At 45.6% G+C, this 14,571-nt stretch overlaps 1 protein-coding gene and 1 pseudogene across 2 annotated transcripts in view; one reads left to right on the top strand and one right to left on the bottom strand.

The window, feature by feature from the left end:
- glipr2l (GLI pathogenesis-related 2, like) overlaps positions 1-14,571 on the bottom strand; it is a 123,267-nt gene that overhangs the window by 65,361 nt on the left and 43,335 nt on the right. The gene's annotated exons all lie outside the window — the stretch shown is intronic.
- On the top strand, positions 1,625-1,834 carry LOC140425884 (U2 spliceosomal RNA; annotated as a pseudogene).

Genomic DNA, 14,571 nt, shown 5'->3' with positions numbered 1-14,571 from the left:
CGCTCAAAGATTTCATTGGTGTCCACTTCACAGTACTGTCAAACTTGACCAGGATGGTCTGAAACTTTGTCTTGTCCTGGCCTTCGGTGAAGTGAAAAGAGTTAAAGTGTTCGATGGCTTGATCACCCGCTGTCGAGAGAAGCGCGATCTTCCTTGCATCAGACGCACCCACGAGGTCTGAAGCTTCGATGTACAGCAGAAACTTTTGCTTGAATGTCCGCCAGTTGGCACTGAGATTGCCGGAGGTCCTGAGCTGGTGAGGAGCCTGAATCTTCACCATGGTGCCGGGATACATTCGCTGGTCGTCACGGAACGGACTGAGGTAAACCAACTAGATTAAGCAGTCTCCTGGTCGCATGTCATGTTATGTACTCTGGGATAACACAGGCTGCAACTGGATGCAGCTTTAACCAAAAGATACTCCAGACCTTGAAGTTAGTTCAATCTGATTTATTGAACCAGTAGCACAGTTAGCACAGTTCTCTATGAGTTCGACTCTCTGCTAACCTAAGTGTGGTTACTCTGTCTGACTGAACCAGACTAGCTCTTAGCCACGTGCTGGAGGTGTGATACTGTACATACACCCTGACTCACTCTGTAGATGTTCACCGGTGGAAAGAGGCGGAGTGTGAGTGCCTCGTGCCTTTTATAGTGAGATACCACCCCGGAGTGTCCTGCCTGCTCATTGGTCATGTCCTGTTCTGTGTTCATTAGCTGCCTGTCTGTATATCATTATCTGCATGTCTGCATATCTTGACATCCAGTCCACTGAAGTTGACTTTGTGGGAGTTTTGCCTGAATGCTTGCAGAGCTGACTTCATGAAGGACTCTAGTGCTTGTTTGACAGTCCTCCCCTTGAACCTGGAGTATGCACAGGATGCACTGCTGGTGGAATTTCTCTAGCACTCTTATGCGTCGCCATGGGAATGAAAGATTAATTAGATACTGGAGAAAATCCATAGCAAAGAGACAACATCAGGCTCTGGTAAATTCAAGCTGAAAATGGGACCAGAGAATCCAATGCTGACAATCAGCCAACAGTTGATTCAAGAGGGAATGGCCCAGTTTGGCAAACTTCAAAGAATCAACACGGGGAGGTGCCATATTGGAATTACGCAATAAGAAAAATGAGTCAGTTAACTGCCTACTGATGCATGAATATTTATCAAACTGCAATCATAATATGATCAAATTGAACAAAGTGTTTGAAAAGTGGAAAAGCAAAACATCTCATAAAATTAAAGATTTAGGTGAGGCTTAATTCAATGCAACAAGGCAGAAACTGCTGACAGTAAACTGTCTGATAATGGATAAAATGAGGGATCAGTGGTGTTGTTCAAAAAATAATCATGATGCAGTATCAGTTTACATCCCTAAGAAAGCAAGAGCTCTCCGTGCTGAACAAAAAGCCATTGATGACTCAAAAAGGTAACAGGGAACTAAAAGAAAAAGCATTAAAAATGCAAAAAGAAAAAGCAAAGGATATCAAAATCGTCACAAATATTTTTTCACAACCGTATTAGGAAAAAAAGGGCGATCAGGAGCAAGGTGGATAAATGATGGACACGTTGAATAATTACTTTGTGTCACTATTTGTAGTGGAGGAAGCTTACCAGATGCTGCAGCTACTTCTCAGCCTTTTGGCTAAGATCAAGTCCAAGATCAGATATATTGCCTGTTCTTGTCAGCTTGCATCAAATATGTCTCTTTTGTGGGGGCCATGAATTGGTTTGAATTTGAATTGTTTTTTGGAGCAAGCAAGATAGATTCAGGGCTTGCCCTGTCCACTTTGCACATTGGCTTTGTAACTCTTCAGAAAGGAATAAAACCTTTTTTTAAAAAAATGTTACAAAGTTCCCTTGATTTGGGGACTGTTTCTTTAGTTTGGAAAAGTGTGCAGCTACCTCATTATTCGAGAGATGTGAGAGGGGGATTATACAATAATTATCCCAATATCTCTTATTAGGAATTAAAAAAAAAAATTTAAGTGCCCAATTTTTAAAAAAAATTAAGGGGCAATTTAGCATAGCCAATCCACCTCCCCTGCACATCTTTGGGTTGTGGGGGCGAGACCCACACAGACACAGGGAGAATGTGCAATCTCCACACGGACAGTAACCCAGGGCCGGGTGCGAACCTGGGTCATCAGCGCCGTGAGGCAGCTGTGCTAACCACTGTCACCATGCTGCCCCATGTCATTAGGAAATTACCGGAATTCAGAATTAAGGATAGGAGGATTGAACATCTTGAAAATTCTCAGCAGATCAGAGAGAGACAGTATAGATATATAAAGGGTAGGTCATACCTGACAGATCTGATGGATGTACTGGGCGAGGGTACGTCCATTGATGTTATTTATTTGAACCTCCCCAAAGACATAGAACATAGAACAATACAGCACTGAACAGGCCCTTCGGCCCACGATGTTGTGCCAAACCTTTGTCCCAAATTAATCATAGATTGTCATAGAATTTACAGTGCAGAAGGAGGCCATTCGGCCCATCGAGTCTGCACCGGCTCCTGGAAAGAGCACCCTTCCCAAGGTCAACACCTCCACCCTATCCCCACAACCCAGCAATCCCACCCAACACGAAGGGCAATTTTGGACACTAAGGGCAATTTATCACGGCCAATCCACCTAACATCTTTGGACTATGGGAGGAAACCGGAGCACCCGGAGGAAACCCACACACACACGGTGCAGACTCCACACAGACAGTGACCCAAGCCGGAATCGAACCTGGAACCCTGGAGCTGTGAAGCAATTGTGCTATCCACAATGCTACCGTACTGCCATTAAGAACAAATTAATCTACACTATATCATTTTACCGTAATCCATGTACCTATCCAATAGCTGCTTGAAGGTCCCTAATGTTTCCGACTCAACTACTTCCACAGGCAGTGCATTCCATGCCCCCACTACTCTCTGGGTAAAGAACTTATCTCTGACATCCCCCCTATATCTTCCACCATTCAGCTTAAATTTATGTCCCCTTGTAAAGGTTTGTTCCACCCGGGGAAAAAGTCTCTGACTGTCTACTCTATCTATTCCCCTGATTATCTTATAAACCTCTATCAAGTCGCCCCTCATCCTTCTCCGTCCCAATGAGAAAAGGCCTAGCACCCTCAACCTTTCCTCGTAAGACCTACTCTCCATTCCAGGCAACATCCTGGTAAATCTCCTTTGCACCTTTTCCAAAGCTTCCACATCCTTCCTAAAATGAGGCGACCAGAACTGTACACAGTACTCCAAATGTGGCCTTACCAAAGTCTTGTACAGCTGCATCATCACCTCACGGCTCATAAATTCAATCCCCCTGTTAATGAAGGCCAGCACACCATAGGCCTTCTTCACAGCTCTATCCACTTGAGTGGCAACTTTCAAAGATGTATGAACATAGACCCCAAGATCGCTCTGCTCCTCCACATTGCCAAGAACTCTACCGTTAACCCTGTATTCCGCATTCATATTTGTCCTTCCAAATTGGACAACCTCACACTTTTCAGGGTTAAACTCCATCTGCCACTTCCCAGCCCATCTCTGCATCCTATCTATGTCTCTTTGCAGCCGACAACAGCCCTCCTCACTATCCACAACTCCACCAATCTTCGTATCGTCTGCAAATTTACTGATCCACCCTTCAACTCCCTCATCCAAGTCATTAATGAAAATCACAAACAGCAGAACTGATCCCTGCGGTACGCCACTGGTAACTGGGCTCCAGGCTGAATATCTGCCATCCACCACCACTCTCTGACTTCTATCGGTTAGCCTGTTCGTTATCCAACTGGCCAAATTTCCCACTATCCCATGCCTCCTTACTTTCTGCATAAGCCTATCATGGGGAACCTTATCAAATGCCTTACTAAAATCCATGTACACTATATCCACTGCTTTAACTTCATCCACATGCTTGGTCACCTCCTCAAAGAATTCAATAAGACTGTAAGGCAAGACCTACCCCTCACGAATCCGTGCCGACTATCCCTAATCAAGCAGTGTCTTTCCAGATGCTCAGAAATCCTATCCTTCAGTACCCTTTCCATTACTTTGCCTACCACCAAAGTAAGACTAACTGGCCTGTAATTCCCAGGGTTATCCCTAGTCCCTTTTTTGAACAGGGGCACGACATTTGCCACTCTCCAATCCCCTGGTACCACCCCTGATGACAGTGAGGACGAAAAGATCATAGCCAACGGCTCTGCAATTTCATCTCTTGCTTCCCATAGAATCCTTGGATATATCCAAGGGCAGCACGGTCGCATTGTGGATAACATAATTGCTTCACAGCTCCAGGGTCCCAGGTTCGATTCCGGCTTGGGTCGCTGTCTGTGCGGAGTCTGCACATCCTCCCCGTGTGTGCGTGGGTTTCCTCCGGGTGCTCCGGTTTCCTCCCACAGTCCAAAGATGTGCAGGTTAGGTGGATTGGCCATGATAAATTGCCCTTAGTGTCCAAAATTGCCTTTAGTGTTGGGTGGGGTTACTGGGTTATGGGGATAGGGTGGAGGTGTTGACCTTGGGTAGGGTGCTCTTTCCAAGAGCTGGTGCAGACTCGATGGGCCGAATGGCCTCCTTCTGCACTGTAAATTCTATGTAATCCGGTCAGGCCCGGGGGACTTGTCTGTCCTCAAGGTTTTCAAAATGACCAACACATCTTCCTTCCTAACAAGTATTTCCTCGAGCTTACCAGTCTGTTTCACACTGTCCACTCCAACAATATCGCCCCTCTCATTTGTAAATACAGAAGAAAAGTACTCGTTCAAGACCTCTCCTATCTCTTCAGACTCAATACACAATCTCCCGCTACTGTCCTTGATCGGACCTACCCTCGCTCTAGACATTCTCATATTTCTCACGTATGGGTAAAAGGCCTTGGGGTTTTCCTTGATCCTACCTGCCAAAGATTGTTCATGCCCTCTCTTAGCTCTACTAATCCCTTTCTTCAGTTCCCTCCTGGCTATCTTGTATCCCTCCAGCGCCCTGTCTGAACCTTATGTCCTCAGCCTTACACAAGTCTCCTTCTTCCTCTTAATAAGGCATTCAACCTCTCTTGTCAACCATGGCTCCCTCACTCAACCATCTCTTCCCTGCCTGACAGGGACATACATATCAAGGACACGTAGTACCTGTTCCTTGAACAAGTTCCACATTTCACTTGTGTCCTTCCCTGACAGCCTCTGTTCCCAACTTATGCACTTCAATTCTTGTCTGACAACATCGTATTTACCCTTCCCCCAATTGTAAACCTTGCCCTGTTGCACGCACCTATCCCTCTCCATTGCTAAAGTGAAAGTCACAGAATTGTGGTCACTATCTTCAAAATGCTCCCCCACTAACAAATCTATCACTTGCCCTGGTTCATTACCAAGTACCACATCCAATATGGCCTCCCCTCTGGTCAGACAATCTACATACTGTGTTAGAAAAGCTTCCTGGACACACGGCACAAACACCACCCCATCCAAACTGTTTGATCTAAAGAGTTTCCACTCAATGTTTGGGAAGTTGAAGTCACCCACGACTACTACCCTGTGACTTCTGCACCTTTCCAAAATCTGTTTCCCAATCTGTTCCTCCACATCTCTGCTACTATTGGGGGGCCTATAGAAAACTCCTGACAAGGTGACTGCTCCTTTCCTATTTCTGACTTCAACCCATACTACCTCAGTAGGCAGATACTCCTCGAACTGCCTTTCTGCAGCTGTTATACTATCTCTAATTAACAATGCCACCCTCCCACCTCTTTTACCACCCTCCCTAATCTTATTGAAACATCTATAACCAGGGACCTCCAACAACCATTTTTGCCCCCCTTCTATCCAAGTTTCCATGATGGTCACCACATCGTACTCCCAAGTACCGATCCATGCCTTCAGTTCATCCACCTTATTCCTGTGCCTGCAAGTACTCTCCTTTGTCAGTGTTCCCTTCCCCACTGCCTCACTACACGCTTTGGCGTCCTGAATATCGGCTACCTTAGTTGCTGGACTACAAATCCGGTTCCCATTCCCCTGTCAAATTAGTTTAAACCCTCCCGAAGAGTACTAGAAAACCTCCCTCCCAGGATATTGGTGCCCCTCTAGTTCAGATGCAACCCATCCTGTTTGTACAGATCCCACCGTCCCCAGAATGCGCTCCAATTATCCAAATACCTGAAGTCCTCCCTCCTACACCATTCCTGCAGCCACGTGTTCAACTGCACTTTCTCCCTATTCCTAGCCTCGCTATCACGTGGCACCGGCAACAAACCAGAGATGACAACTCTGTCTGTCCTGGCTTTTAACTTCCAGCCTAACTCCCTAAACTCGTTTATTACCTCCACACCCCTTTTCCTACCTACGTCATTGGTACCAATGTGCACAACTTCTGGCTGCTCACCTTCCCCCTTAAGGATCCTGAAGACACGATCCGAGACATCCCTGGCCCTGGCACCCGGGAGGCAACATACATTCCGGGAGTCTCGCTCGCGACCACAGAATCTCCTATCTATTCCCCTAACCATTGAATCTCCTACTACTATTGCTTTTCTATTCTCCCCCCCTCCCTTCTGAGCCCCAGAGCCAGACTCAGTGCCAGAGACCTGGCCGCTAGGGCCTTCCCCCGGTAGGTCATCCCCCCAACAGCATCCAAAATGGTATACTTGTTTTGAAGGGGAATAGGCACGAGGGATCCCTGCACTGTCTGCCTGTTTGTTTTCTTTCCCCCGACTGTAAACCAGCTACTCTTGTCCTGTACCTTGGGTTTGGTTACTTCCCTGTAACTCCTCTCTATCACCCCCTCTGATCAGAAGTTCATCCAGCTCCAGTTCCCTACCACGGTCTACGAGGAGCTGGGGTTGGGTGCACTTCCCACAGGTATAGTCAGCGGGAACACCGGTGGTATCCCTCACCACCCACATCCTACAGGAGGAGCATGCAACTGGCCTTGCCTCCATCCCCTCTTACCTTACAGAATATAACTGCCCTGTGGACCAACTGGACCTCCGCCCTCAAACTCTGCTCCCAGTCAGCTGCACTCTCTGTAAACTCCTGGCTCCCTTCTCGCTCTTTGCGGAAATGTAGGAAACGAAATGAAAGGAGCCCCTTACTCCCTCCTCACCTAACTCCCTCAGTCACCAAACTCTCACTATAGCACTCAAATGCACCAAATTCAGCACTCCCTCAGTCACCAAACTCTCACTATAGCACTCAAATGCACCAAATTCAGTACTCAGTGCAAACAAAGTCTGCACTGTAGTGGATCACTTTTATACTGTGAATCTAGCCTCTGAAAACTGGCCTATTCCAATTAACTAATTAACAAGCTCCAGCTGCAAGTACCTACAGGTAGAACCTTTGTTTAAAGCTGATTGAAAATTCACTTTCTTCTAAACCAAACAGCAACTTTTAAGTTAATTAACTAAATAAAAGAAAGACTAGACTTTAGATAAAAATGAACCCTTATACTCCCTCAGTCACCAAACTCTCACTATAGCACTCAAATGCACCAAATTCAGCACTCCCTCAGTCACCAAACTCTCACTATAGCACTCAAATGCACCAAATTCAGCACTCCCTCAGTCACCAAACTCTCACTATAGCACTCAAATGCATCAAATTCAGTACTCAGTGCAAACAAAGTCTGCACTGTAGTGGATCACTTTTATACTGTGAATCTAGCCTCTGAAAACTGGCCTATTCCAATTAACTAATTAACAAGCTCCAGCTGCAAGTACCTACAGGTAGAACCTTTGTTTAAAGCTGATTGAAAATTCACTTTCTTCTAAACCAAACAGCAACTTTTAAGTTAATTAACTAAATAAAAGAAAGACTAGACTTTAGATAAAAATGAACCCTTATACTCCCTCAGTCATCAAACTCTCACTATAGCACACAAATGCACCAAATTCAGCACTCAGTGCAAAAAATTTGACATTTGATAAAGGCCTTTATAGGCAACTGGAGCTAAAGTTGAAGACCATGGAATTGAAGGGAAGTTATTGCTCCAGTTGGGAAATTGGCTGAGATGGCAGGAGATAGAGTCAGGATAATAGACAGGTACTCTAACAGACAGGATGTGACTAATGGTGTCCTGCATAGAGATATGTCAGGGCCTATTTATCATACTTATTAACAACTTAAATTATGGGATAGAAAGCTGTTTACCTAAGTTTGCTGATGAAACAAAGGTGGGCGGCATTTTAATCTGTGTAAATGGAAGCATTAAATTACAGAGATATTGATAGACTAAATTAATGGCAAAAATGTAACAAATGTCTTTAAATGCAAGCAAATGTGAAGTCAGGTATTTGGGACCGAGCAAGGATAGAACAGGGCATATTCTAAATGGTGAGAAGCTGGAAACAGTGGGGATCAAACAAACTTGTGGGTTGTGTTGTGCTCTGTGAGCTTGTCTTGCAATGAATCTACAGAACTGCTGGTGACTTAGCCAGAACGATGTTTTATTGATTTACATGTGGCATGGTAATGATCAGAATCAATACAGACTAAGTTATTATTAGACTCTCCTGGAACTACCCTTATGCGCGACTATTCTCATGTACGCCTTACAACTTTCTCCAGGCGGCCAGATGTCACCTCACTAATGTCTCTGGACTGCATGGTAGATCTGTACCGCCATCTTCTGGTTGGAGGTCGCACCATCAACTATATACAATATTGTCTTCAGGCATATCACCACAGGGTTGGGGTGGGGGGGGGGGGGAAGCAGGAGAGCAGATAAATAGATTATTAAAATGCCATGAACAGGTACCAAAATAATCTGAAAGGCTATTGGAATGCTGACCAATAGAATACAAGGGGATAGGAGTTATGCAATAGTCATACAGTGCCCCGTTTAGACCACATCTGGAGTTCTGAAAGAGGTTCTGGGCGCCATTCCCTGGGAAGGACATACTGGCTTCAGAGGCATTGCAGCATAGATTTAATAGAATGCTACCCGCATTCGAAAGAGCAGGATTTTCTGGACACCCCAGCAGTGGGCACCTTCACCGGCGGGATGGAAACATTTGCAGAGCGACCAAAGCTCATTGACTTTTGGTCGCTGTCCAAATTTTCCCATTCCGCCCACAATGATCCCCGCCACTGGCGGGATGGGAAAATCTCGGCACAAGTGTTTAATTACGAGAGGAAATTTCACGCACTGCGGTTATGTTCCCTGGAATGTAGATGGTTAAGGGGGTGATTTGTGGAGAAGAAATTCAAATGGAAATAGTAGCTTGGATTTTCTTAGTCCAACAAAAGTGAAGAAAATCAGACAGAAAATAAACTATTTTGACTGATTGGGGAGGCTAGGACAAGGAACATAATCTTAAACATTACAGTCAGACCTTTCAATCTTGAAGAAAGGAACACACTTTCTACACACGAAAGTGTGATAAAAGTTTGGATCTCTCTTCTGCAAACTAGATCGACTGTTAATTTTAGTCTGAGGCTGACAATGTTTTGCTATCTACAGGTATCAGAGCAAATGACTCAACATGTAGATAGGCCGACTAGGGAGGAGGCCATATTGGACTTGGTGCTCGGCAACGAACCAGATCATCGAGTCATAGAGGTTTACAGCATGAAAACAGGTCCTTCGGCCCAACTTGTCCATGCAGCCCAGTTTTTATCACTAAGCTAGTACCAATTGCCCACATTTGACTCCTATCCCTCTATACCCATCTTTCCTGTATAACCAACTAAATGCTATTTAAAAGACAAAATTGTATCCGCCTCTACTACTGCCCTTGGCAGCTCACTGCAGATACTCACCACCCTGTGTGTGAATCAATTGCCCCTCTGGACACTTTTGTGTCAGATGTCAGGCAGGGAAGAGATGGTCGAGTGAGGGAACCATGGTTGACAAGAGAGGTTGAATGTCTTGTTAAGAGGAAAAAGGAGACTTATGTAAGGCTGAGGAAACAAGGTTCAGACAGGGCATTGGAGGGATACAAGATAGCCAGGAGGGAACTGAAGAAAGGGATTAGGAGAGCTAAGAGAGGGCATGAACAATCTTTGGCGGGTAGGATCAAGGAAAACCCCAAGGCCTTTTACACATATGTGAGAAATATGAGAATGACTAGAGCGAGGGTAGGTCCGATCAAGGACAGTAGCGGGAGATTGTGTATTGAGTCTGAAGAGATAGGAGAGGTCTTGAACGAGTACTTTTCTTCTGTATTTACAAATGAGAGGGGCGATATTGTTGGAGAGGACAGTGTGAAACAGATTGGTAAGCTCGAGGAAATACTTGTTAGGAAGGAAGATGTGTTGGGCATTTTGAAAAACTTGAGGATAGACAAGTCCCCCGGGCCTGACGGGATATATCCAAGGATTCTATGGGAAGCAAGAGATGAAATTGCAGAGCCGTTGGCAATGATCTTTTTGTCCTCACTGTCAACAGGGGTGGTACCAGGGGATTGGAGAGTGGCGAATGTCGTGCCCCTGTTCAAAAAAGGGACTAGGGATAACCCTGGGAATTACAGGCCAGTTAGTCTTACTTCGGCGGTAGGCAAAGTAATGGAAAAGGTATTGAAGGATAGGATTTCTGAGCATCTGGAAAGATACTGCTTGATTAGGGATAGTCAGCACGGATTTGTGAGGGGTAGGTCTTGCCTTACAAGTCTTATTGAATTCTTTGAGGAGGTGACCAAGCATGTGGATGAAGGTAAAGCAGTGGATGTAGTGTACATGGATTTTAGTAAGGCATTTGATAAGGTTCTCCATGGTAGGCTTATGCAGAAAGTAAGGAGGCATGGGATAGTGGGAAATTTGGCCAGTTGGATAACGAACTGGCTAACCGATAGAAGTCAGAGAGTGGTGGTGGATGGTAAATATTCAGCCTGGATCCCAGTTACCAGTGGCGTACCGCAGGGATCAGTTCTGGGTCCTCTGCTGTTTGTGATTTTCATTAATGACTTGGATGAGGGAGTTGAAGGGTGGGTCAGTAAATTTGCAGACGATACGAAGATTGGTGGAGTTGTGGATAGTGAGGAGGGCTGTTGTCGGCTGCAAAGAGACATAGATAGGATGCAGAGCTGGGCTGAGAAGTGGCAGATGGAGTTTAACCCTGAAAAGTGTGAGGTTGTTCATTTTGGAAGGACAAATATGAATGCGGAATACAGGGTTAACGGTAGAGCTCTTGGCAATGTGGAGGAGCAGAGAGATCTTGGGGTCTATGTTCATACATCTTTGAAAGTTGCCACTCAAGTGGATAGAGCTGTGAAGAAGGCCTATGGTGTGCTCGCGTTCATTAACAGAGGGATTGAATTTAAGAGCCGTGAGGTGATGATGCAGCTGTACAAAACTTCGGTAAGGCCACATTTGGAGTACTGTGTGCAGTTCTAGTCGCCTCATTTTAGGAAGGATGTGGAAGCTTTGGAAAAGGTGCAAAGAAGATTTACCAGGATGTTGCCTGGAATGGAGAGTAGGTCTTACGAGGAAAGGTTGAGGGTGCTAGGCCTTTTCTCATTAGAACGGAGAAGGATGAGGGGCGACTTGATAGAGGTTTATAAGATGATCAGGGGAATAGATAGAGTAGACAGTCAGAGACTTTTTCCCCGGGTGGAACTAACCATTACAAGGGGACATAAATTTAAGGTGAAAGGTGGAAGATATAGGAGGGATATCAGAGGTAGGTTCTCTACCCATAGAGTAGTGGGGGCATGGAATGCACTGCCTGTGGAAGTAGTTGAGTCGGAAACATTAGGGACCTTCAAGCAGCTATTGGATAGGTACATGGATTACGGTAAAATGATATAGTGTAGATTTATTTGTTCTTAAGGGCAGCACGGTAGCATTGTGGATAGCACAATTGCTTCACAGCTCCATGGTCCCAGGTTCAATTCCGGCTTGGGTCATTGTCTGTGCGGAGTCTGCACGTCCTCCCCGTGTCTGCGTGGGTTTCCTCCGGGTGCTCCGGTTTCCTCCCACAGTCCAAAGATGTGCAGGTTAGGTGAATTGGCCAATGATAAATTGCCCTTAATGTCCAAAATCGCCCTTGGTGTTGGGTGGAGGTGTTGAGTTTGGGTAGGGTGCTCTTTCCAGGAGCCGGTGCAGACTCAAAGGGCCGAATGGCCTCCTTCTGCACTGTAAATTCAATGATAATTTATGATTAATCTAGGACAAAGGTTCGGCACAACATCGTGGGCCGAAGGGCCTGTTCTGTGCTGTATTTTCTATGTTCTATGTTCTATGTCTCGGTGGGAGAGCATTTCGGAGACAGTGACCACAACTCCTTGACCTTTACCCATAGTCATGGAGAGCGATAGGAACAGACAGTATGGGAAGGTATTTAATTGGGGGAGGGGAAATTATACTGCTATTAGACAGGAGCTGAGGAGCATTAAGTGGGAACAATTGTTCTTGGGGAAATGCACAACAGTAATGTGGGAGTTATTTAAGGAGCACTTGCTGCGAGTGTTGGATAGTTTTGTCCCACTGAGACGAGGAAGGAATGGTAAGGTGAAGGAGCCTTGGATGACAAGAGAAGTGGAGCTTCTAGTCAAGAGGAAGGAAGCTTACGCAAGGTTGAGGAAGCAAGGATCTGACCCAGCTCTAAGAGGGTAACAAGGTAGCCAGGAAGGAACTCAAAAATGGACTAAGGAGAGCTAGAAGAGGGCATGAAAAAGCTCTGGCGGGAAGGATTAGGGAAAACCCCAAGGCGTTCTACACTTATGTGAGAAATAAGAGGATGTTCAGAGTGAGAGTAGGGCGGTTAAGGAATAGTGGAGGGAACTTGTGCCAGAGTCTGAGGAGATGGGGGAGGCCCTAAATGAATATTTTGCTTCAGTATTCACTAGAGAGAGAGACCTTGTAGCTCATGAGAACAGTGTGAACCAAGTTAATAGACTCGAACAGGTTGATATTAAGAAGGAGGATGTGCTGGAAATTTTGAGAAGCATCAGGATAGATAAGTCTCCTGGGCCTGACGGGATATACTCAAGGTTGCTACAGGAAGCGAGGGAGGAGATTGCTGCGCCGTTGGCGATGATCTTTGCGTCCTCACTCTCCACTGGAGTAGTACCGGATGATTGGAGGGAGGTGAATGTTGTTCCCCTGTTCAAGAAAAGGAATAGGGAAATCCCTGGGAATTACAGACCCATCAGTCTTACGTCGGTGGTGAGCAAAATATTGGAAAGGATTCTGAGAGATACGTTTTATGATTATTTAGAAAAACATAGTTTGATTAAAGATAGTCAGCATGGCTTTGTGAGGGGCAGGTCATGCCTCACAAGCTTCATTGAATTCTTTGAGGATGTGACGAGACACATTGATGAAGGTCGGGCAGTGGATGTGGTATATATGGATTTCAGTAAGGCATTTGATAAGGTTCCCCATGGTAGGCTCATTCAGAAAGTTAGGGGGCATGGGATGCACGGAAATTTGGCTGTCTGGATACAGAATTGGCTGGCCAAAAGAAGACAGCGAGTGGTAGTGGATGGAAAGTATTCCGCAAGGATCTGTTCTGGGACCTCTGCTCTTTGTGTTTTTTATAAATGACTTGGATGAGGAAGTGGAAGGGTGGGTTAGTAAGTTTGCCAATGACACAAAGGTTGGTGGAGTTGTAGATAGTGTTGAGGGTTGTTGCAGGTTACAACAGGAAATTGACAGGATGCAGAGCTGGGCTGATAAGTGGCAGATAGAGTTCAACCCTGATAAATGTGAAGTGATTCATTTTGGAAGGCCGAATTTGAATGCTGAATACAGGGTTAAAGGCAGGATTCTTGGAAGTATGGAGGAACAGAGGGATCTTGGGGTCCACGTACATAGATCCCTCAAAGTTGCCACCCAAGTTGATAGGGTTGTTAATAAGGTGTATGGTGTGTTGGCTTTCATTAACGGGGGGATTGAGTTTAAGAGCTGCGAGGTTTTTCAGCAGCATTATAAAACCCACTTGGAATATTGTGTCCAGTTCTGGTCACCTCATTATAGGAAGGATGTGGATGTTTTGGAGAGGGTACAGAGAAGATTTACCAGGATGATGCCTGGACTGGAGGGCATGTCTTATGAAGAAAGGTTGAGGGAGCTAGGGCTTTTCTCACTGGAGCAAAGAAGGCAGAGAAGTGACTTGATAGAGGTGTACAAAGTGGTGAGAGGCATGGATAGAGTGGATAGCCAGAGACTTTTCCCCATGGTGGAAATGGCTGTCACGAGGGGACATAATTTTAAGGTGCTTGGAGGAAGGTATAGGGGAGATGTCAGAGGTGGGTTCTTTACACAGAGAGTGGTGGGTGTGTGGAATGCACTGCCAGCAGAAATGAAATGAAATGAAAATTGCTTATTGTCACAAGTAGGCTTCAAATGAAGTTACTGTGTAAAGCCCCTAGTCGCCACATTCCGGCGCTTGTTCGGGGAGGCTGGTACGGGAATGGAACTGTGCTGCTGGCCTGCCTTGTTCTGCTTTCAAAGCCAGCGATTTAGCCCTGTGCTAAACCAGCCCAGAGGTGGTGGAGTCAGAGTCTTAAGACAGGCACATGGACAGCAGTAAATTGAAGGGGTGTAGGTTAGGTTGATCTTAGATTAGGATAAATGGTCGGCACAACATCGTGGGCTGAAGGGCCTGTACTGTGCTGTACTGTTCTATGTT

Source organism: Scyliorhinus torazame, chromosome 6 (genome assembly GCF_047496885.1).
Source record: "Scyliorhinus torazame isolate Kashiwa2021f chromosome 6, sScyTor2.1, whole genome shotgun sequence".
Taxonomy (NCBI): Eukaryota; Metazoa; Chordata; class Chondrichthyes; order Carcharhiniformes; family Scyliorhinidae; genus Scyliorhinus; species Scyliorhinus torazame.
This window is presented reverse-complemented; position numbering and strand designations above follow the sequence as displayed.